Genomic DNA, 25,128 nt, shown 5'->3' with positions numbered 1-25,128 from the left:
ATGTTTTGAAATCTTTTGAAATTCACGATATAATACAAATTTTATGACAAATTATTAAAATTTGATATTTTTCACATATTTGATATATAACAGTCCCCCAAGTAAATTTTATAAATCTAATGACATATTCTTAAAGTGATTGTAGCTGGGAGGAAAACCGACCATCAATTGAAAATTTTGACCTTTCCTATAAGATATGGATTTTTTCCCAAAAAGACTTAATTTTTTTGGTGTTTTGGAAAAAAAATCCATATCTTTAATACGAAAGGGCAAAATTTTCAATTGATCGTCGGCTTTTCATTCCACCTGCATACACTTTAAGTATAAATCATCAGATTTATAAAGTTTACTTCGAGTACTGTTAAATATCAAAAATATCAATTTTTAATCATTTGCCATATAAGGGGTGGTGAATTATAGGGGGGGGGGGCAAAGATTTTTTGGCAGGCCAAATGGGGGGGGGGGGAAGCATTTTTGGCAGATCGAAAGGGAGGGGGAAAGCAATTTTTGGCACAGATATTTTGGGTACTGTTTCTATATTACGCCCTAAAAATGTGTAGGAAAACGTTAGGAACAAGTTCAAATATGCAAAATTTTCTGCTCGCTGCGCTCGCACTATATGATAAGATAATTTAAGGTTTTAAATTCAGGTTCCCCAAAATATTGCATGTGTAAGGGGGGGACAAATATTTTTCGGCACATCAAAAGGGGGTCAAAGGTTTTTGGCACATCAAAGGGGGGCAAAGATTTTTGGCACGGTCAAAGGGGGGAGGGGCAAGCGATTTTTGTTTTAGCAGACCAATTTGAGAATTCACCACCCGGGGGTACACATAATTATTGCACATGCGCGTATTTGGGGGGGGGGCTTTGGGGGCGCCAGCCCCGGGGTCAAAGTAGGGGGCGGCAAAAACGAAGGGGTGGCGGAAGAAGAAGGGGCGGCAAAAAAGGGGCGGCAAAAAAGAAGAGGGCGGCAAAACGAATTAGCAAAGAAAAAAGGGATTCAAAATTTGAAAAAGCGTAAACAATTTTGAAAAAAGGTTGCTTTTGGGACGCTAGCGCCTAAAATCCTTTTTTTTTTTTTTTTTTTTCACTTTTTCAAACGACTGTGAAAAAAAACCTTTTCGGGCTGTTAAGGAAGGGGCGGCAAAATTGTTTCTTCTTCAGCCCCCGGGGTTGGGACGGCCACGGTACGCCACTGTTGCATCACCCCTAAAATGTGTATTACATTGCGAATTTCAAAAAATCTTAATTATTTGATATCAGAAGGACATTCTTCGTATTCAGAATGCAATTCGATATGTCTGGTGTGTGCTCTAATGTCCCACAATAAATACTGTCCAAATGTTCATACCCCACCCCTTAACGAAAGGACTTTCGTTTATAGACGAATCTAAATTCACGCATTCCTACACCTGACTAGCAGCCTTTAGTTGGGTAGCCGTCGGCTACAATGCACTCAAAATGTGAAATTATTCGGCCTTGGCGGAAATTTTAAACTGCATTCCATCACCCGTTTTACACCTTTCGCGAAAACACAGGTAGACAAAAGAATAACACAATACAGTTCCCTTCGACAAAACACACAGCATGGTCTATTCGTTGTTGAAGTGACATATTAATAATCGGATTAACTATACGCGGTATCTATGCATTGACGTACTTGCGAACAAAAGGACTATATGTATGAATAGATGCGACGGGATTACCTGCGGAATTATCTCCATATATATATTATTAGCTATTATTCTATTAACCCTCCTCGTCCTTGCATCTTCTCTAGGTGTTAGGCGGATTTTATTTGCACAATTGGACGCTCAAAACATCAGGTTGGTGCTAGCGGCTACCCAAAGATGTCCGACCAAATCCTGACCATGACTTGGCTACTTGGATTCGTCTATAGGGCTTCATCGAACTTTTGGTTGTTCCCTTATAGGGGCAAGGAATCCAATTATTACTTCACTGAAATTTCAGTGATTCAAGACAAGTCGTTCATTTATAATTATACTAGTAATGTTAAGGGGGTACTACACCCCTGTGGTAAATTTGTGACTATTTTTGCATTTTTCTCAAAAAATAATAACACACTGGTAACAAAAGTTATGTATATTATTGGGGCACGGGATCCAATTACTACACTGAAATTTCAGTAACTCAAGACAAGCGGTTCAGCATATATGATAGGAAATGAGGTACATCCTAGCGGTACCTTATTTCTTATCATAAATAACGAACCGCTTGTCTTGGGTTACTGAAATTCAAGTGTAGTAATTGGATTCCTTGCCCCTATAATACACATAACTTTTGTTACCAGTGTGTTATTAGTTTTTGAGAAAAATGCAAAAATAGTCACAAATTTACCTTGTCTTGGGTCACTGAAATTCCAGTGTAGTAATTGGATTCCTTGCCCCTATAATACACATAACTTTTGTTACCAGTGTGTTATTAGTTTTTGAGAAAAATGCAAAAATAGACACACATTTATCGAGGGGTGTAGTACCCCCTTAAGAAATGAGACATTCTAGCGGTACCTCTTTTCTTATCATGAATGAATAACGAACCGCTTGTCTTGGGTCAGTGAAATTCCAGTGTAGTAACTGGATTCCTTGCCCCTATAGTATACATAACTTTTGTTACCGGTGCATTATTATTTTTTGAGAAAAATGCAAAAATAGTCACAAATTTATCAAGGGTGTAATACCACCTTAATGATACCATTTCTATGATCTCAATTTAATTATCCCCAAACGCGGCTCTTCAGTCTTTTATCTTCACTCGTTTATCTTTATGCCTCATCGAATCTTGATTACGTAATAATCTTTTAAGTAAAGTATTACAAACTACCGGAGAATGTCAATGCATTTATAACCAATCATAAGTCAGACATTCATCTTAAGACCCAATGAGATGAGCAAAAGATTATGCAAAATTTGTTACAAACTACCGTAGATTTACCACTAGGTTACCAGCCAATCAATTCACTCGCCTATTGATTGGTTGCCTAGGTTGCAACCTCCTTGTATCCTCCTTGATCAATTGTCAATAACATAATAGCATTTACAAAGCACATTTTTGATCAGCAACCCACACAAGCAGCACGCAACAAAACAACTGCATTTAAGAAACAGGTGATTTGTATATTCAAGTAATTACTGCAACTGGTGAGTAAAAATTATTTACTTTTATACAATTATTAACTGATATATTTATCATATAATACAAGCATGTAAAGTGATCTCTATTCTAGATGTAGGCCTGTATATTGATGAAGTTATTAAAACAGCGGGAAAAAAGGCAAAAAACTTGTAATTTTCAATTATCTTTAAGAAGAAGCGCGCGAACATTTGTAGAGCTACTTTAATCTAACAAACTTTGCGGTATCATGACAACAAGTTGACAATTTAGATATTGTTAATGTTAGTATACATTATTGTTGACTTTCAATAAATTTTTGTAATTTCAGTATAAAACGATTATATTTCCTGGACATCTTCCATGTCAACCTAAATTTGTACATTGAAATTGACTATGAAAATCCGTACCCGGACACAAAACATGTCAGAGAACCAAAATGGATGAAATTGTTTGAAAATCGTAACTATGTAGGTCTAAATGGTCAAGTCAAAAAAAAATTCCTTTATTTAATTTCAGCCTGTTTTTGGTACTTTTTGCCCGATTTCACGCGCATTTTCATTTTTTTGTTCGAAAAGTGCAGTCGTGCCTGATTTTAATATGAATTTACTGTGGGACCTAAAAGTTGTGCTCACATTCTGTAATTGCCCAACAAAAAATAATCTTGTTCAGAGCAACTCTAAAATCTGTACATAGGCCTACAATTTCAAACCCAAATAGCAAAAAACAGTCTAGTTATCTCGTGTCTTAGACCAAAAGTAATGCAAGGGTAACCATTTACGGGCACACCATTTGATTTCCGGGGGGGCATCGGGAGGTTTGGGGAAAAACTTCGCCCGCTAGACGGGAAAATATATTCGCCCACTAGTCAGACGAAAAAAAAAATGCCTCACTGCTGATGAGTACAAAAAGATTTTGACTCGCTTGAACTTTGTATAAGGTATATATTAAAATTGAAAAAAAAACACACACAAAAAACACCAACAACGATTGGCCGCCTTCAGTGAAAAAAAACCGAAACTAACGCCCATGCCTCCCCTGAGAATCTTAATCATTGTTAATGGAATAATGGTGCGTCCATAATTATCCGCTTATTTGCATGACTGCTTTTATAAGGATGGCCGTGCACTCAAGCAGCAAAAGCAAAGACTTAAAAGTGCAACTTTGAAATATCAAATTCCATCGGTTTTGTCTCGAATCTGAAATCTCTAAATCTGATATTATACCGTAGTTTTTGAATGACTCCCGTTCTGGCAATTCGCCAGCGAAGTGGTTACGTAACTCCCTGGTAACTGGATCACGTACGGTACCTTTTGGAACTCGAGTATACGCCAATGCATAGACTCTTGTGTTGTGATCATTTTGATCATGGTGCAGGACTCAAAAGCGTGATCCAGTTGACATAGTGATAATCGGATTACACGTGACACTTCGCTGGCGAATAGCTTTTAAAAAAAATATTATCTACATGAAAATTGCAATTTCCGAGAAGTTCAAAAATGCAACCAAAAATTGATTTTTGTTCAGGGATATAATGTTTTATTTTGTTGGCTGATTTTTTTTCATCATCAGATTATGTCAAAAATGAATTTTTAGTTACCAGATCTACGCTACCGTTCCGTTTGACGAAAATAACGTTTTAGTATTAAATCGCTTTGTGTCAAAAAATATACCATTTTGGAATTTTTTACCCCTGGCCATCTCCCCCAAGATTTCCAATTGGTTTTGTTTTAAACGTTTGGTTTCGCTTCAACCATGTTAACTCGAGACTATCATAATATACAAAATTATAGTTGAAATTTATCTTTTTCTCTTCAATCACAGATACAAACCCCATCAACCAATCAAGATGTCTGAACGCAAAGCAGTCGTGAAGAACGCCGACATGAGCGAAGAGATGCAAACTGATGCTATTGAATGCGCAACTCAAGCAATGGAGAAATTCAACATTGAGAAGGACATTGCAGCGTACATCAAGAAGGAATTCGACAAGAAATACAACCCAACATGGCATTGCATCACCGGCAGAAACTTCGGCAGCTATGTGACACACGAGACCAAACATTTCATCTACTTTTACCTGGGACAAGTAGCGGTGCTCCTCTTCAAATCGGGATAAACTTTTTTTTGAGACTTGGCAACCTGTGCTATACTTTATTTGGCAGAAACATTTTCATCTTGGAAAGCTCTCCCATGTTTGGGGAATGGGAACTGTAGCCACAAGCCACCACTTCATTTTGGACATGATCTGATGATGAACTCTCGTGGCTCGAGCAGAGCAGCAAATATGACAAATAATCATGTTATACCGTGATCAACATGACTTTCTTTGGACACCGATTATAATGACACTTTTGAAGTCCCGGGCCAGAAATGCCCGGCATCACTGACTAGAATAAAATGTGATCATGATAATGGTCTGCTGCAAATGCATCACCAGCTCTTCAAAGAATTATGAGACTTTATGCAACTTTAGTATAAATAAAAAGCCATGTTTTTATCTTTCTTCCGGCATTTCCACAGTAACAATCATATTTGGCCATTAAATTAACGTTCTATTTCACCAATTTATTTTTCTTTCGTGTTTTTTTTAAAAGAATTAACTGCAAGATGCAAATATTAAAAAAGAAACCAAAAGCTGATTAATGGGGTACTAGTATCTCGTAACAAAAATGTAAAGAAGCGGGAATCGAACCGGAGCACCTCAGCGTTTCACCAACTCAAGTCCACGACGGCTATCCGGATCGCAAAAACTGTTTTGTGTTTTTGGTTTCAAAATAGTTTGTGCATCATAATTTAATCAACGATTATACTACTCGGGAAAAAAATTGTGATCCGGATAAAGTGTATAGCGCTGCATTTTCTAGAACGAATCCAAGGTAGTTATGGTGGATTATTTCATAGATTTCATACTTCAGGGTCTATTAGTTCAAGTCCCGGCTTGGTAACACTGGTTCGAATCCCGCTTCGGTCAAAGTTTTCAATTTTTCTTTCCAGTTTTGGCCCTTAGATTTAATTTATATAATTTGTTAACAATAAAATATGTCTTCAGAATGCGAACACGTGCATCTCTTAAAAGACATACTCCAACGTTTTCCTAACTTATTGAATGCAAAAGATGTGAATGAAATAATTTATTATATTAGTCTGTGTATCATATGTTTGTACATGTGTATATAACGTCATTAAATGTTGAAACACCTAACCGTGTTAATTCTGAACTTTCCGTGTAAGTGTGCCATATAAAATTTCTAGAAGGACCTATTAATTATGTTTGAACAATTAATTTTTATTTCCCCATACGACTTGAATTATAAGTTCATTTTTTTCTATGTTAAAGGAGTATTTCGTGATCCTAGCATCCTCTTTTTATGACATTTTTCAGTACATATCCACGAAAAAAGCATATTCCCAAAATTTCAGTTGATTCCGATTTTGCATCTGTGAGTTATGCATGATTATGTGTATTACACTGCTCCATAGACAATACGTTGTAATTTCGTTCTGGTGCACCAGAACGAAATTCAAATTTCACGATATCTTTGCTAAACGAATTAATCTGCAAGAAATATTTTGTACATAAACATTATGTAGCCAGAGGTTTCCAGTGATATAAAAATCTCAACTTTTTTTTTGAGAAAAGTGGGGGATGAGGCTGTGGATCACGAAGTGCCCCTTTAAGGGGGTACTACACCCCTGGCCAATTTTGTACCAATTTTTGCATTTTTCTCAAAAATTATAGCGCATTGGTGACAAGTAAGATATGTATATAGGGCAAGGACTACAACTACTGCACTGAAAATTCAGCAACTCAAGGCAAGTAGTTATTGATTTATTGATCAAATATTGGTTTCCCTCATTTTTGACTGTAACTCCACAACTGTTGTCTGTGCTGAAGTAAAATTTCCAGTGCAGTAGTTGTAGTCCCTGCCCCTATAATATACATATCTTACTTGTCACCAATGCACTATAATTTGTGAGAAAAATGCAAAAATAGGTACAATTTGGCAGGGGTGTAGTACCCCCTTAATTGATTTAGTTATCTGATTTTATTATCTCTAAAAAATGGATAAGATTTAGAGATGGTATCTTCTCTTATAAAAGATTGTCTTTTTTAGGAAGAAAAATGTTTGTCCCCGGGTTGTCTCTCAAACATTTTGCAAAATGAATAGGTACTTACTATTTGTCTGCAAAACGCAGGATTCTTGAATCTTGTCTAAATATACTGTTTTAGCCTTGTTGGTCATTTCTTTCTGATAGCTGAACAAAAAAAAAAACCTGTAAAAAAGGCCAAGCGCTTCTGCGAGTTTGAGAGATAACCTTTTTTACGACCATTATTAATATAAAAGACTTAATTTTGTACAAGACCCTTGGTTGCCTTTGAATTCTCTAATGTGTTTCTGTCATTCAGTTTGGCAACGGGAGTTTATTACAAACTACGGTAGAATTACAACGAAAATTGTCCAATCACGTAGCACTATTCAGGGTCATTTAAGCTCAATTTGTGACAAACTACCGGAGACGGTTCGTGCAATATCAACCAACCACTGGCTCGGAATATTTTATTAATCGGGTAGTGGCATGGGTTTTGTTTTCATGTGAATGCTCAAGAATTCACTACCAACACGTGAGAACAAGAAGATAGAGGTGAAGCTGGTAGCAAATTTCGTGGCAAAAGAATCCACATCTTGATTTAGTTGGTAAGTTGAGACATTTTATATTTTTAGCTGTAACATTTTCTGGTCTTTGTATGAAGTGAATTCTAGCCGAAACAACTTTGCCGCAAATTATTTATAAAAAAAAAAGACGAAGTGACAATCAAATTCAAGTTTTGCAAAAGTGCAACGTCTTGTGTTTTTGGATGTGATCGGCCAATGCGAAATTTATAAACATGAGAAATATTTGCACAATTTCGTTCCAAAATGTGTTTAATAACGTTAAAACTGGATTCCAGCCGACCTACGCTGCAGCATGGGTCTGATGATAAATTGCGCTAGACGCGCCAGACTTGAATTTTTTGTCATCGGAAGTAGCACTTCCATGACTTACGAGCTCTAATTTATCATAATTTATTATAGTTAGTACTAAGCCATCCATTTTGTTAAACGTTATTCTATATTGGCCTACAAATTAAAATTTATTCACAAAAGTCATTGAAGGTATAAAATGCAATTTGCCACTCCGTGATAACTGCATGGTGCTGGTCGCATTTAATAATATGCACCTGCTATACGTCGGAAGTGCGCATGCGCACTTCAATTAGTCTCAACCGCGAGAAATTCAATTAATTAATGCAATTTGGTCATTGCACAAAGACCATGGCGGAGGAGACTATTGGTAAACCCGCCAATAATTGATTCATGCATCCTGATACTTGCTCACCATATTAAAAGTTGAAATTCCATGTCATTTCATTCAAAGGGGCTGTGCAATAAAAAAAAAATGCTTGCCCCCTTCAACAGTGTTCAAACCGGCCATAAAATCTTTACCGTGCCCCCGCTACAATGCCAATTTTTTTAGTTCCCAATTTGCAAACTTTTGTTGTGCTAGTAGCCTAGTATTTTAAATTCTGTGCTAGATCCGGGGGCTCATCATAGATTTTTGGTGGGTATGTTCCCCCAGAATTTTAAGGTGCATCTTCATGAGATAACAGCATACTGATAAATGGGGGTCTTTTTGGAGCTGCGAACAGAGAAAAAAAAAAGGGTCTTTTGGAGCTGTGAAAAGTCATAAATCAAGAGTCTGTCTTGGCTTTCTGGTTGAATGTCATCTGAAAAAAATATTCGAATGGACAATTTAGGGACGCACCATAAGATATTATTGGGGGGCTAGGGAGTTTTTTGAAAAAATTTTGCCTCACTGATGAGTAACAAAAAAATTGCCTCGCTGATGCCCCCCCCTTTTTTTTATCTGCAAAAGTCACTTGCCCACCTTATTGGCTTTCCAAAAATTCTTTCCCCACCTATTACCATCTCTCTCTGTAGCCCAGGGCTCATAACTACTGCACAGCCCCTTAGAAGAAACTATAGAACGTTTATCAGGCCCGTATGTTTATATGCAGGGGACCACACCCCCAAATTTGCAATGTATTATTTTCAATGTTTGTTTTTTTGGCCAAAAAAGCTCAAAATTTTGGGACAAAAAGGTCCACTTTTCACTAAATCCCCCCACCTGGAAAATACCCACTTTTTCAAAATCTGTGCCCCCTCCCCGGATATGTGGTTGGAATCCTTTATCTGCGACATTGTTAAGTACCCCACTACTTCTTTGCACCGGACTGCAAGCTATTGCACAATAACAAAAGATGAGCCAAAATATGAATACTGACCTGGATCTTTTAAGGAGTGTCACCCCCAGGTAGGGAAAACATTTACTATTTTTCTCTTTAATTTAATACCACCTGTGGGGGGGGGGGGGTCATATTGTTTAGTGTTCAAGGGTCTTGTGAGGAGTGTTACCCCCGGGTAGGGAAATATTTTTATTTCAGCTTTTTTCTCTTTCATTTGACCTCTGGGGCATCATACCTTTGTGACATTTCGAGATCTATAATTAGTTCAAACCCTACATATAGGCCTATATATAAAGGATCAAACCTAAATTAAAAAATATATTAGAAGGGCCTAACATAATTCTTTTCTTTTTTTTAGAAGCACATTTAAGGGGTGGGGTATGAACGTTTGGACAGTATTTATTTTGGGACATTAGAGCACATCATACATATCGAATTGCATTCTGAATACGAAGAATGTCATTCTGATATCAAATAATTTTGATTTTTGAAATTGCAATTTAATACACATTTTATGGCAAATCATTAAAATTGATATTTTTGATATTTAACAGTACTTGAAGTAAACTTTATAAATCTGAATATTTATACTTAAAGTGTATGTAGGTGGGATCAAAAGCCGACGATCAATTTAAAATTTTGACCTTTCGTATTGAAGATATGGATTTTTTTTCCCAAAACTCAAAAAAAATTAGGTCTTTTTGGGAAAAAATCCATATCTTCAATATAAAAGGTCAAAATTTTCAATTGACCGTCGGCTTTTCCTCCCTGCTACATACACTTTAAGAATATATCAATAGATTTATATAATTTACTTCGAGGACTGTTATATATCAAAAATTTTAAAAATATTAAATTTTTATAATTTGTCATAAAATTTGTATTATATCGTGATTTTCAAAAAATGAAAATTATTTGATATCAGAAAGACATGCTTCGTATTCAGAATGCAATTCGATAGGTCTGAGGTGCTTTCATGTCCCACAAAAAATACTGTCGAAACGCAATAAACGCTCATTTTAGATCCCTTAAGGCTATACTTAAGATTTCCATAATTTTGAACATTTGCTTTTTGGGACTGTTCACAAACACTTGTTATTGGGGCCTGATGCAAAAAAAATTCATTAGGATCCCCTTTGCAGATCTCAAAAATGTCAAGCCCCCCCCCCCTTTTTGACATGAAAGTTATATGGGTCAACCCATAGAAAATCATATAAACTCAATTTCCCCAGGAAAATTTGTCATTTCTTTTTCAAGGCCCTCCACCTTAAGAGGGTCAAAACTTTGAAGGGCCCCCGTTTTGCATCAGCCCCCCCTAACGAGTGTTTGTTAATGGTTTTCAAATTTTGGTCAAATATAACAAAATTAAACATTTCAGTTATTTTCAATAGCATGCAAGTTTTCTTTATGATAATGTTCCAAACTCAATCCCTCCTATCCCCTCTGAATAGGCTATCCTATTCAATAGTACGTTTAATAATTTGTTTTTGTTTGGCATGGGGGTCAACTTAAGCATTCATTGACAGGCTATTTTGAAGTTTACCCTGGAGGCAGATGATTATTGCACAGCCCCTTATTATTTTATTTCTCAATTTTGTTTGTAACATCGGCAGCACTGGCAGCAGATTTTATCAATTATTCGAGGCCAACCTCAAGATTTTTTGTTTTCCGTGAAATTGAATATTATCAGTGAGTGGTTAAAACATGTTTTCTTTTCATTGCTCTTTTGCAGATATTTTGTCATTTGGTATTGTTAAACTACCAAGATGTCCGTTGAGCGCAAAGCCGTTGTCAAGAATGCTGACATGTCAGAAGACATGCAGTCAGACGCCATCGAGTGCACGACGCAAGCCATGGAGAAATTCAACATTGAGAAAGACATTGCCGCATTCATCAAGAAAGAATTCGACAAGAAATACAACCCAACATGGCATTGCATTGTGGGTAGGAATTTCGGCAGCTATGTGACACACGAGACCAAACATTTCATCTACTTCTATCTGGGACAAGTAGCGGTGCTCCTCTTCAAATCGGGATAAAGCAACCAACACTATACACTACAGACTTTCAACAAAGACCAAACTGTTGCCATGGAAATCAGTGGGACAGATCTGTATTAGATAGCGCCCTCTATGCATTATAAATCCATAAAAGCTTGAAACGATAGCAGCAAAAGAGCAACTATATTTTATGTATATTGTTTCATTATTTATACAAACTGTATTCACATTAATTGGATGAAGGCTGCATTCCAAAAAGAGAACATTCAGTACCAGCATCAGACTTTTGAACATTGGAATGGAAGTTTTATATCATGTGCACTGGATCCAGAACTGTGATTGACAAGACTTATTACCACTGAATTTTGATGAAATTTGGCTCTCTAACATGAACCAATCATGATTATTGTGTGCTATATGAACATGATAAAATAAGCTAATAATGTAACTGAGGTGGGCAGTACGAGGATGATTGTCTAGGTCCGTGACCAGTAACCAGCATTTAGGGGGGGGGGCAGATTTTGGACCAAATGTGACTTCAAAAAGGGTAGGTGGGGTCCACACCTCTTCTCCCCACCACCACCCCGTTACGGGCCTGATGATGTCCCTCATGAAGTAAAAGTTTGCAACTCTGGATTTGTTGAAGATGAGGTTCATTTTGTACTCGGTTTTTTCTGCCCAACAATGGTTATAAAATGTTCCTACTGTAATGTTGACAAATATGTTAACTACCTTAACTTCAAAATAGTTTTAACAACTTTGGAAGGAACAAATGCAACTTTTGAGAATGTTCTTTAAAAGATTTATAACCTTGTTCAGTTATTTGCCCAAACTCAGGAAGACAATAATTAATGTTGACAAAAACTAAACAGTAAAACAAAATTGGAGAAAAGCTTAAGATATTCTTAACATCACCATTATTTACAATGAATTAACTGCATCAGTCTTCCATTTCGTTTAGATGATGCAGATTATCTTTCCATTAAATATAGTATTGCATTGTGGACAGCTTGTCGACTTCGGATCTTGAGATTTGATGATGTCGACAATGTAAGTTCTACTCGATAACAGCCCTACTAGGAGGAAATTTGAACTTACAAGTCGAGTTGACAAGTTGTTTCGTTAGAACAATGGAATGTGGTAAATAAAGCTAATGCAGTATGCAACAGTAATTCTCCCCAACTGAAATTAAATCATGATCAAAACAAAATTATATAAATTAATACACAAAAAAAATAATAAACAACTCGATCCATAATGAATGCGTGCGAACAACTCAAGATTATTTTTTAACATGTTAAAAGTTGGATCTATTTTATCTATTCCAGTCCTTGACATGTAAAACCGTTTTTAGTGTGTATTATAATTATTCTTGTACTAAAGGCGTTACCCTCGTCATAATGTATGATATTTCCAGCTTTTTTTGAAATAAAAGCACATTATGTAAAATAAGTAAATTTGTGATTCTACTGTTTTCTTGTCATTCTTTAAAAGTCATGAGGATCCACAACATGCTTAATAGAGTAGGGCAAACTACACTGACTATAATATGCCTTTTGTTTGAAGCAAATCGGACGTCATACGGTTTTTAAAATATATCAATTTATATTTTCTTTGTATCTTGTTGTTTTTATCAATAATCGATACAGTAAATGAGCTAAAATGACTGTACAGGCTAATTAATATGTAATTTTTGCCAAAAATCCATGTATATATTTTAAAATGTTCAATATTATACAATGAAGCTGATCTCTAATTTGCATAATTAATGAGCTAATTTGCATAAATGTTAATCAATTATGCAAATTAGAGGGCAGCTTCACTATATAATACAGAACATATTAGGAACACTTTCAATGCAATAGTATGCAAAAATAAAAGTACCCTGAACATTTATGCATGGATTTGTAGCAAAATACACATGTATTGGCAAAAATTACATACTAATGAGCTTCTCCAGTCATTTGAGCTCATTAACTTTATTGATTACTAGGCGGTTACCCGTATTTGGCGGTTCTCGGCTGTCGCGATCACCTGGCTGATGGTGACTGTACCCACCAAGTTTTAAATGCCCATAGGACAGTTTTTACTAATTTGACCGCAAATGACCCATTGTGACCTCGAAATGACCTTCCAAAATGTGGCTCTAAATGTTAACTGTACCCACCACGTTTCATGCCCATACGACAGTTTTTAGTAATTTGACCTTGGATGACCCCAAAATGACCGTCAAAAAATTTTGACTCTTAAAGTTGACTGTACCCACCAAGTTTCATGCCCATACGACATTTTTTACTATTATGACCTCGGGTGATCTTGGCCCACTTACCTAAACAAACTTGTTCTGCCTGAGGTCCAGATGCACCCACCCACCAAGTTTGAAGAATGTGCGACCCCTAGTCTCCGAGAAAATAGGCGGAAAACAGTTTTTACTAATTTGACCTCAGATGACCCCTGGGTGACCTTGACCCACTAACCAATACAAACTTGTTCCGTCTTAGGTCAAGATGCACCTACCCACCAAGTTGCAAGTCCATATGACGGTTTTTACTAATTTGACCTCTGGTGACCTTGACCCACTAACCAATACAAACTTGTTCTGTCCCGGGTCAAGACGCACCCACCCGTCAAGTTTGAGGAACGTGCGAACCAAAAAAAAAAAAAAACAGTTTTTACTTATTTGACCCCTGGATGACCTCGGGTGACCTTGACCCACTAACCAATACAAACTTGATCTGTATGGGGTCAACATGCACCACCCACCAAGTTTCAGGAACGTGCGACCCCTAGTCTCCGAGAAAATAGGCGGACAGATACACAGACAGATAGACAGACGATGCCTATTAATATATAGATTGATAAAAACAATAAGATACAAAGCAAATATAAATTGATATATTTTGAAAACTGCATGTCCGATTTGCTTCAAACAAAAGGCATAATGATAAGTGTGCTTTGCTCTACTCAATTCATCTGTTTGCAACATGAACAGAACACTTCCAAAATGGCTCTAATACCACCTTAACCAAAATACATTTGCACATTCATTTAATGACCTTTGAAAATTTGGGTAAAAAAACTCATACTCTGAAACTTTCCATAATACATCAAATTGTATTTTCTTTGTATCATCTTGTTTTTATCAATAATCAATAATAGTTAATGAGCTAAAAGGACTGTAAAGGCTCATTGATAAGTAATTTTGCCAATATTTTGCTAAAAATCAATGCATAGGCCCTAAATGTTCAGGTACTTTTATTTTGCATACTTTTGCCCTGAAACTTGGTTTCTAATAAGTTCTTATGTATGGTGAAGCTGCCCCTTAATTTGCATAATTAATTAGCATTTATGCAAATTAGCTCATTAATTATGCAGTTCACTATATAATACATTAAAACATATTACAAACACTTTGACCAAGTTTCAGGGCAAAAGTATGCAAAATAAAACTACAATTTTTTGCAACATTGGCAAAAATTACATATAAATGAGCCTTTACAGTCCTTTTAGCTCATTAACTAAATTGATTATTGATAAAAACAATAAGGTAGGCCTACAAAGAAAATATAATTTGATGTATTATGGAAACCGTATGTCCGATTTGCTTCCAACAAACGGCATATTGATAGTGTACTTTACCCTACTCAATTAATCTCCTTAAAACATACAGCATTTCCTAATTTCTAGAAAATGCCTCCAATACCACCTTAAAGGATGTCTCCGCGGCAATCACAACATTATGCCTTATAGAATACTTAATTATACTTAAACAAACTCATATCGACCATAAAACAATAAGGTCAATGGTTACCCAGGGGTCATATACACGATTTTTGTGAAATTTCACAAAATGTCTCCAGGTCTGATTGGGCATGGAAATAAATATGATGGCGTAGAAGGAATGTTAGAAACGGGAGGTCCATCCGGGTCACAGGTCATCTTACAGGTCAGATTGTAAATCAATATACAAAAATCAATGAAAAGGTAGGTCTACACCAAAACTGTGGTACATCCCCGTACACCTTCAGTTCAGGGGCAAGGATTATTTGGGAAGCAACAGTTGGAAGGCTGAGAGGGGGACAAGTTCTGGCATGACGAGAGGGGGCAGCATTTTTGGCAGGGTATTTTGTTCTGAAATTATTTTGTCCACCCTGATGGTTATGGTACAACCCGGGGGTACAACCCCTTATTATTTTATTGCTGAATTTTTATGTAACATTAACAGAGTGACCTAACAACAGATTTGAATCATGAACTGACCGAGGCTATTGAATATTCTATTATGTTTCCCTAAAATTATTGTTGTAAGTGTGTGGTTTAAAAAAACTTAAAACATGATTTCTTTTCTTTGCTCTTTTACAGATCTTGTGTCATTTGGTATTGCTAAACTACCAAGATGTCTGTTGAGCGCAAAGCCGTTGTCAAGAATGCTGACATGTCAGAAGACATGCAGTCAGACGCCATCGAGTGCGCAACACAAGCCATGGAGAAATTCAACATCGAGAAAGACATTGCCGCATTCATCAAGAAAGAATTCGACAAAAAATACAACCCAACATGGCATTGCATTGTGGGAAGGAATTTCGGCAGCTATGTGACACACGAGACCAAACATTTCATCTACTTCTATCTGGGACAAGTAGCGGTGCTCCTCTTCAAATCGGGATAAAGCAACCAACATTACTTCAAAGACTTTTTAAACAAGACCAAATTGTTGCCATGGAGACCAGTGGGACATATCTGTAATAGATAGCGCCCTCTATGCATTATTATCTACTAACAGGCTTGCAGCAAGAGCGTGGCTATATTTTGAATATATGTATAATATTGATTCATTATTTATACAAACTGTATTCACATTATTTGGATATAGGCTGCATTCCAAAATGAGAAAATTCAGTACCAGCATCAACTTTTTTGTTGGACGTTTTATATCGGGATAAGTTTAATCTTCAATGGATCCAGAACTTTTGATTGACTGACTCATCAACGCAGATTTTTTTTGGGTAAATCTGTGCGCTATATTACCAATGCATATGACTATTGTGTGCTATATGAAATATTAATGTAACTGTCCTTATACCCACCGCACAATGCCTGTTAAGTAGCTATAGTAAAAACCCAGCAAACATATAAACTCAATCATGTTTGTTAAATAGGCCTACTTTAAAACGTTTAAATAACATTCAAATGTTGGGTTATATAACAAAATGTGAAGGCTGTAAAATCGTTTTAACAAAATATTTGAAAACATTTTGTGACAAGCACAGCTTTTTGAGAATATTCTTTAACATTTTGAATAACCAATATGGCAATCTTGGTAGGCCTACATGTATATAGGCCTACATGATAGGCCCTATGTTTAAAAATCATACAAAAACGTGTTGTGTTTGCTGGGAACATACTGCTCTACGCCAAGCCTCAAAATAAGCAGGTAGGCACCCAGGAGCCATTTATCCAATGCCGGGACCCAATGGTCATAACATTTTGGTCCACACCAAAATCATATGAACCAGGCTCTACATTTGTTTTAATACTAGAGCCCGGTAGTTAAAGCAGGTTTTGTATTTAAAAATGTGACAAACCTCTTAGCTCTTTAAAAATGGCTTGTGGTTTACTAAATAATCACAGGACCAGGAGCTACTTTTTCCAATTTATGTGTGGCTCCTGGTGTCCAGACCTGCTTATTTCGAGGCTTGTTTGCTTTACACTATATGACCTAGGGTAGATAAATTTCGTCACAGGTCGCAAGTTAAAATTGTTGGCCAAATGCACCCAAAAGAGCTGGGGTGAAATATTTTGCAGACTTACAACAGGCCATATTACACTATAGTTTCCTTTAGAACTACGACCAGTAAGTGTTTAACATAACAGAACTCGGTGTATATAAGTTAAACTTCAATTCGTTTGGTTTATTCATCAGGGATATGGGTTGTCGCTATTTTCATCGTGAATTCTGATGCACGAATTGAGAAATTATGTTTATAGTAAGACCAACATGCATTCATTAAATTCATGCATTGAAGAATGAATGTTTGCTCGTTAGGAGGAAATCATTACTATCAACATAGTATTTTAAGAACATTGCAACTATGGGATTTTCTATACATTCTAATGATGCCCTAAAAATTATGCCTCTTGATTATGATGCAAAAGGTGGTAGTGTAATATACAGACTTGACATTTAATATGGAATACTTTTTCGCAAAATTTCAAGACTGGTCTGATAGAGGTCTGCATAAACGGCACGGGCTAAATATAAATTGGGGTTTGTCGGGAGATGGTGTTAAATAAATCTTTGACAGAAAATGTGCTTTCCATTAGTTTAAATTATGACGCTCATAATGTAGTGAATAAGCCTAAAATGGCGGATTTAAGGAGACTGAATTTGGTTTTTGTGGGGGTAAAATTTCTGCATTTGAGCAACATTATTCTGATATTATCAAATTCATTTAGGTTTTAGGCGATTTTACTGAACCTGAATACCAATAAGTGTTCGTCGGAACTGAAATGCACCTGTGATCTACCAGTTTTGAAAGTGGGAGGAGCTTTAAAAAATATGGCTCTTAAAAGTGATACGCACTCAGAAAGTTTGAATGGGCCCCTGGGGCCAAATGTTATAAACTTACTGTACACAAAGTAACAGTGCGAGTTCACTGGACAACCATGAATCCACACAGTAGTTTTTGTACCGTAAGTTTATAACATTTTACCCCAGGGGGCCTTTCAAACTTTCTGAGTACGTACAGCTTCTAAGAGCCCCATTTTAAGCCCCTCCCCTGTTCAAAAACTTGGTACATTGTAAGTGTATTTCAGCTGTGATGAATGCCAGTTGCTGACGAAGTTTAAGAAATATCACTTCAAACCCCTATAAATTTGATAATAACAGAACCATGTTGCATAACGTCTGGAATTGTGCCCCCAACAAAGCTCAAATTCAGTCTCCCTAAACCCGCCATTTTATGCAAATTCGCTACATTATGAGCACCTTAATGTAAGCATATGGAAAGCACATTTTCTATCAAACAATTATTTTACACCATCCCCCGACACACCCCAATTAATATTTAGTCCGTGCGGTCTATGTAGACTCCGTCCAAACCTGTCTTGTAATTTTGCGAAAAATATTCCATATTAAATGTCAAGTCTGTATTTGCCACAATTTTAACTTGTATAGTTACTGGTATTATAAAAGAAGTTTGTTTTAATATGTAAAACCAAAGACCATGTTAGTTCAAAATATACGACAACTTCGTATCAGGTAGTAATTCGAATGCTTAGTGCCAGAAGTGGGTAAGTGAGAATAGCTGCCCCTGTGAACATTTGGCATTTTACACGTACAGTATCTCTCTAAATGTAAAAGAGTGCAAAACTGCACTCCCCAAAAGAGTGATTCACTTATAAAACCACTCAAAATTGAGTGAAATGTGTTTTTTAAACTTCAAAGCCACACAAAAAAGAGTGAAAACCACTCTAAAAGAGTGAATTTCAACTCGTTCAAGGAGTTAAATGAAGGAAAACACATTTTTAGAGTTGTCCTTCATTTAACTCCTTGAAAGAGTTAAAATTCACTCATAAAGAGTGGTTTCACTCTTTTATGAGTGGTTGTGAAGTTTAAAAAACACATTTCACTCCTTTTTGAGTGGTCTTATAAGTGAATCACTCTTTTTGGGAGTGAGTTTTTCACTCTTCTTTTACATTTAGATATATTATACTCATCTAACACATGGCAGCTAGTTTACTTACCCACTTCTGGCACTAAGCAGACGATTATTAAAAATCGTGATCGGAACGAAATTGAGAAACCAATATCTTATTTAACATTAAAATTAAAACAGTAACTTATTAAACTAAATGCGTGTGAACAACTCAAAAGATTATTTTTAAAAGTTGATTTATTTTATCTAGTCCTTACTGAGTTTGTATTCTTGTACTTAAGTTGTTACCCTTAGCATTATTATAATGTATCATATTGGCTTTTCTTTTTTAAATAAAAGCACACTAAAAGTAAATTTGATGCTACTGTATTTTCTTGTCATTCTTGGGCCGACAAAAATTTATGTTATGGTTCTCGTCCCCCTCGCCCCAATTACTGGATTTTTTTAAAAAGATTTATCAAAGATTTTAAGACTTTGGAACGTAATTTGGAACTTTGGTAAACCACAGATCCTGTGGGTAAACTTAATACAAATTACAGGAGTATTTCGTGATCCACAGCCTCACGGCTGCATATTTTGTTAACACTTAACTAACATTATGTTAGAATATTTGCAGTAGGTTATCAACAAATGTTTTTGAATATTATGAAAACGTTTAAAACCTTCATTATATGTCCTTTATATAACCCGACATTTGAACGTTTTCTGACAACCTTTTCTAACCTCAAATCTTTCTCTTTACCTCGACTCGAGCATAGGTTGGAAAAGATTGAAAACTAAACAATGCTAATTTACATTGAAGAAGGAAAAAAACCATTCACTCCCTCATCAATTCATGAAAATCCCGACAGAATCAAAAGAGTACATGTACTTCAAGAATTTTTTTCCAACACCCCCCCAATGTCAAAATGAAATTACGCCACTACTGCCAAAATTATATATATATATATATCAGTTTTTGGTTTTAGGGCATAAACGGTGGTATGAGTAATACTGATACCACTTAACTTTCAAAAATATGCTTGCATGTAGTTTTACTCTTAAAGGTATTATTATCAATATTTTGCATAATACGCCGATGGGGCAAATCCGCCCCGGGAGTCCGCCTGGGGAAAACACATGGCGGACTTGCCCCTTCACATACAGGGCGGACTTGCCCCAACGCTACTTTTTCTCTTTACCTCGTGTTATGCCTACTAAACACAATATGTCGATCTTTTAATTGCATAATATGTTGGGCAAAACGTTCACCTTCCAAATAAATATAAGAACGAAACCCGTCTCTGCAAGGTCTTGAGATTATTACAATATTACTAATTTAAAAAATGTAAACTTCCTTGACTCAAAAACGTTTTTTTGACGATAATTTCTTTGGCGAGATGTGTCGGACTGTCTTGTTTTCTTGGGTACTTAGCTATGACGTGTGCCAGCTAATTACATCATCATTGTACTTTTCCAGCAGTCACGAGATCAGAAACACATGGTGGGCGGACTTGCCCCGAGGGCGGACTTGCCCCGGTCTCCCCTATATATTTTTTTTGGGCTTGCCAACAAATTCTTGAAAACCTCCTGGGCTATAAAATAGGGGTCCTATAATACTAAGAACTGTTTATAAATCTTTGTTAAAAATGTCTTAGCTCTAATAATGAATCCCGGGAATGAGTAAACTGTGACAAGCGATTTCACAGATCTGCATGGGGAAAAGTGCACTTCGTGACAACTGGCAACTTTCCATCAAGCTCATGAATAATAATGACAAAAATTAATGCCAAGTTGACTACGCGTGAACAATGAACAAATAAATTGAACTTTGGCAATGATCGAGGCTGTCGCTATTAAGGGCGCAGACCACCAAATAACTTCTCCATTGAAAAGCGCGTAAAAATCAACATTCGCGGCGCAGCGATTTAGTATACCAATATTTTTCACTTTTTTACGTCATCCCTGTATACTAAATAATGAAGAAGGAGGTATATATGCTTCACCCTAGCAGGGCGTAAGACTATCCGAGACACAGATTAAGTACGGTATTAATTAAGGACTGAATTTTCATTTATAATCTTCAATTTTGGATAGTCTTACTTTAAAGATCCCGGGTTTTTGCGGGGGTTTTTGTATTAAAAAATGTTGAAACACGCTGCTATTTCAACATTAACTCGGTGGGGGGCACTCCCATATATTGACCATTTGGAAAATATATGTCGCATCGTGTCAATTGCGGAGGTTAGGGGCCCGGTTAAAGGGGAGGGTTTGTCTCTTGTTACAAAGGCAACTAAGTTGGTTCCAAATTAAAATTCCCTTTAAAATGGAAGGGAATTGTCGATGTCGTATAAAAATTCCCTTGAAATGTGCTGTTTATATTTACGAGAATATTGTCAATAATGATTTCCTTAATCTTTAGGCCTAAAATGCAAGTTTTGTATAGTCAACGTGTCATGTTTTTAGGAGCTTCTTATTTTGTACCATGGGGGGGGGGGCTACCGTATAAACGTCAATCAAGTTATTATGGCTTTAATACCTCTTGGACCGATAAATACTAAATACCAATTTTATAACATTTGATTTTTTTTAAACACGTTGAAACACGCTGCTATTTCAACATTAACTCGGTGGGGGGGTGTTTCAACTTTTAGGAAACTCCATGTATACCTGTAATACCTCCGTTTAAAATTCACCGTCCCAGAGCTAAAAAAATATTATGTCTTTTGGGAAACTTTTCATATGATGGTTGGTTAGCTTTTCATCCCAGCTACATACACTTTAACGTGTAGGGCCTACATTTATCATTTACTTTGAGGACTTAGAGGATTTTGTGATCCACAAAAAAAAAAATTATTCCCAAAATTTCAGCTAATTCCGATTTTGCGTTTGCGAGTGACACTGTTCCATAGGCCACTGTTGTAATTTCGTTCTGGTATACCAGAATCTCAACTTTTTTTGAGAAAAATGGGGGGATGAGATTGTGGATCAGGAAATGCCCTTTTAAATGACACAAATGTCAAGATTTTTAAAACTTGACATTTGTGTCTTTTTAATTTTAAATTATTAAAATAATTTGCCATAAAATGTGTATTTATATCACGAGTTTTAAAAAAGTCAAAATCATTTGATATCAGAAGAACATTCCTCGTATCCAGAATGCAATTTGGTGTGTCTGCTGTACTCATGTCCCACAAATAATACTGTGCAAAGGTGGGTTACCGAGCCCTTATCAAGAAGGGGTTAATTTATAAATCTTACTATAATTCACCAGAATCTGTACGTTTGTTTGTCTGTCTGTCCGCCTCTTTTCTCGGAGACTAGGGGTCGCACGTTCCTCAAACTTGGTGGGTGGGTGCAAATTGGTATGAGGAAGAACGAGTTTATATTGGTTAGTGGGTCAAGGTCACCCAAGGTCATCCAGGGGTCAAATGAGTAAAAACTGTTTTTCTCGGAGAACTAGGGGTCGCACGTTCCTCAAACTTGGTGGGTGGGTGCAGCTTGGTATGAGGAAGAACGAGTTTATATTGGTTAGTGGGTCAAGGTCACCCAAGGTCATCCAGGGGTCAAATGAGTAAAAACTGTTTTTCTCGGAGAACTAGGGGTCGCACGTTCCTCAAACTTGGTGGGTGGGTGCAGCTTGGTATGAGGAAGAACGAGTTTATATTGGTTAGTGGGTCAAGGTCACCCAAGGTCATCCAGGGGTCAAATGAGTAAAAACTGTTTTTCTCGGAGACTGGGGGTCACACGTTCCTCAAACCTGACGGGTGGGTGCGTCTTGACCCGGGATAGAACAAGTTTGTATTGGTTAGTGGGTCAAGGTCAGCAGAGGTCATCTAGGGGTCAAATTAGTAAAAACTGCCATATGGGCATGAAACTTGGTGGGTAGGTGCATCTTGACCTAAGACAGAACAAATTTGTATTGATTAGTGGGTCAAGGTCACCCAGGGGTCATCTGAGGTCAAATTAGTAAAACCTGTTTTCCGCCTATTTCCTCTGAGATTAGGGGTCGCCCGTTCCTCAAACTTGGTGGGTGGGTGCATCTAGACCTAAGACAGAACAAGTTTGTTTCAGTTAGCAGGCCAAGGTCATCCAGGGGTCATCTGAGGTCAAATTAGTAAAAACTATCGTATGGGCATGAAACTTGGTGGGTACAGTCAACTTTTATAGTCAAATTTTTGGAAGGTCATTTTGGGGTCATCCAGGGTCACCCAGGGGTCATCTGAGGTCAAATTAGTAAAAAATGTCGTATGCGCATGAAACTTGGTGGGTACAGTCAACTTTTAGAGTCAAATTTTGGAAGGTCATTTTGGGGTCATCCAAGGTCAAATTACTAAAACTGTCATATGGGCATGAAACGTGGTGGGTACAGTCAACATTTAGAGCCAAATTTTGGAAGGTCATTTTGAGGTCACAAGAGGTCATCTGAGGTCAAATTAGTAAAAACTGTCCTATGGGCATAAAACTTGGTGAGTACAGTCACCATCAGCCAGGTAATCGCGACAGCCGAGAACCGCCAAATACGGGTAACCGCCTAGTCTTACTATAATTCACCGGATCTCTGTCTGTCTGTCTGTCTGTCCGCACCTTTTCTCGGAGACTAGGGGGTCGCACGTTCCTCAAACTTGGTGGGTGGGTGCAGCTTGATATGAGAAAGAACCAGTTTATATTTTTATAAGGTCAAAGGTCAACGACCGGGTCAAGTCCAATTGAAGTCTAATTTCAAATTGCCCCTATGGAGCTCAAACTTGGTGGGTGGGTGGATCTTGGACTAACAAACAAAAGCTTCCACAATGACCTTTTTGTCAGACCTACGGTTAAGAGGTCATAGGTCAAAAAAGGTAGACATTTCAAATTGCCTCTATGGAACTCAAACTTGGTGGGTGTGTTGACCTTGGACTAACAAACAAAAGTTTCCACGGTGACCTTTTCGTCAGACCTACGGTTAAGAGGTCATAGGTCAAAAAAGGTAGACATTTCAAATTGCCCCTATGGAGCTCAACTTGGTGGGTGGGTGGATCTTGGGCTAACAAACAAAAGTTTTCACGGTGACCTTTTCGTCAGACCTATGGTTAAGAGGTCATAGGTCAAAAAAGGTAGACATTTCAAATTGCCCCTATGGAGCTCAAACTTGGTGGGTGGGTGGATCTTGGACTAACAAACAAAAGTTTCCACGGTGACCTTTTCGTCAGACCTATGGTTAAGAGGTCATAGGTCAAAAAGGTAGAAATTTCAAATTGCCCCTATGGAGCTCAAACTTGGTGGGTGGGTGGATCTTGGACTAACAAACAAAAGTTTCCACGGTGACCTTTTCGTCAGACCTATGGTTAAGAGGTCATAGGTCAAAAAAGGTAGAAATTTCAAATTGTCTCTATATGGAGATCAAACTTGGTGGGTGAGTGGACCTTGGACTAACAAACAACAGTTTTCACGATGACTTTTTGTCAGACCTACGGTTAAGAGGTTATAGGTCAAAAAACGTAAAAATTTCAAATTGCTCATATAATGGAGCTCAAACTTTGTGAGTGGGTGTAACTTTGGCCAAGGAAGCTTAGGTTTGCGTTTGTTAGGTCATCCATGGTCAAAGGTCAGGTCAAATTTCAAATTGAGGGCGAATGTAAGGTCAAATCGTAAAACGCTATATACAATTGAGCTCAGCTGTGAGGAAAGTGATCCCAGTCAAAGGACACACCCTGATTTTGAGATCTGCAAAAGCCAATAACCATGATAGCCGAAAACCGCGAGATACAGGTAACCGCCTAGTACATAAAATAAGGACTGCGTCATAAAATAAGAACCCAGCTGTAAAAACCTGCAAAATGTTGAGGCAAAGGAACTATGATGATTGGAAACTTGGGTACAAGCAAGAAATAGTATGACTATTTTGTTGCAAAAATGCTTTAAAGACACTGATTACCCAATTCCTACGTCTCCACACCTTCCTACGAGTTCATCACACCAGCTACATCTATTGATCCAAATCCTAATCCATAGATTATCCCAAGATCCAGCTCTTCAAGATAATCCAAGATCCAATCCCAGCTCCCTCCCAATCCAGTCCTATCGAATCCAG

General features: G+C 37.1%; 1 pseudogene; it reads left to right on the top strand.

Annotated features, from left to right (window-relative positions):
• Nucleotides 1-3,030: 3,030 nt before the first annotated feature.
• On the top strand, nucleotides 3,031-6,350 carry LOC140164676 (dynein light chain 2, cytoplasmic pseudogene; annotated as a pseudogene).
• The last annotated feature ends 18,778 nt before the right edge of the window (nucleotides 6,351-25,128 follow it).

The sequence above is a fragment of the Amphiura filiformis genome, chromosome 11, assembly GCF_039555335.1.
Source record: "Amphiura filiformis chromosome 11, Afil_fr2py, whole genome shotgun sequence".
NCBI lineage: Eukaryota > Metazoa > Echinodermata > Ophiuroidea > Amphilepidida > Amphiuridae > Amphiura > Amphiura filiformis.
This window is presented reverse-complemented; position numbering and strand designations above follow the sequence as displayed.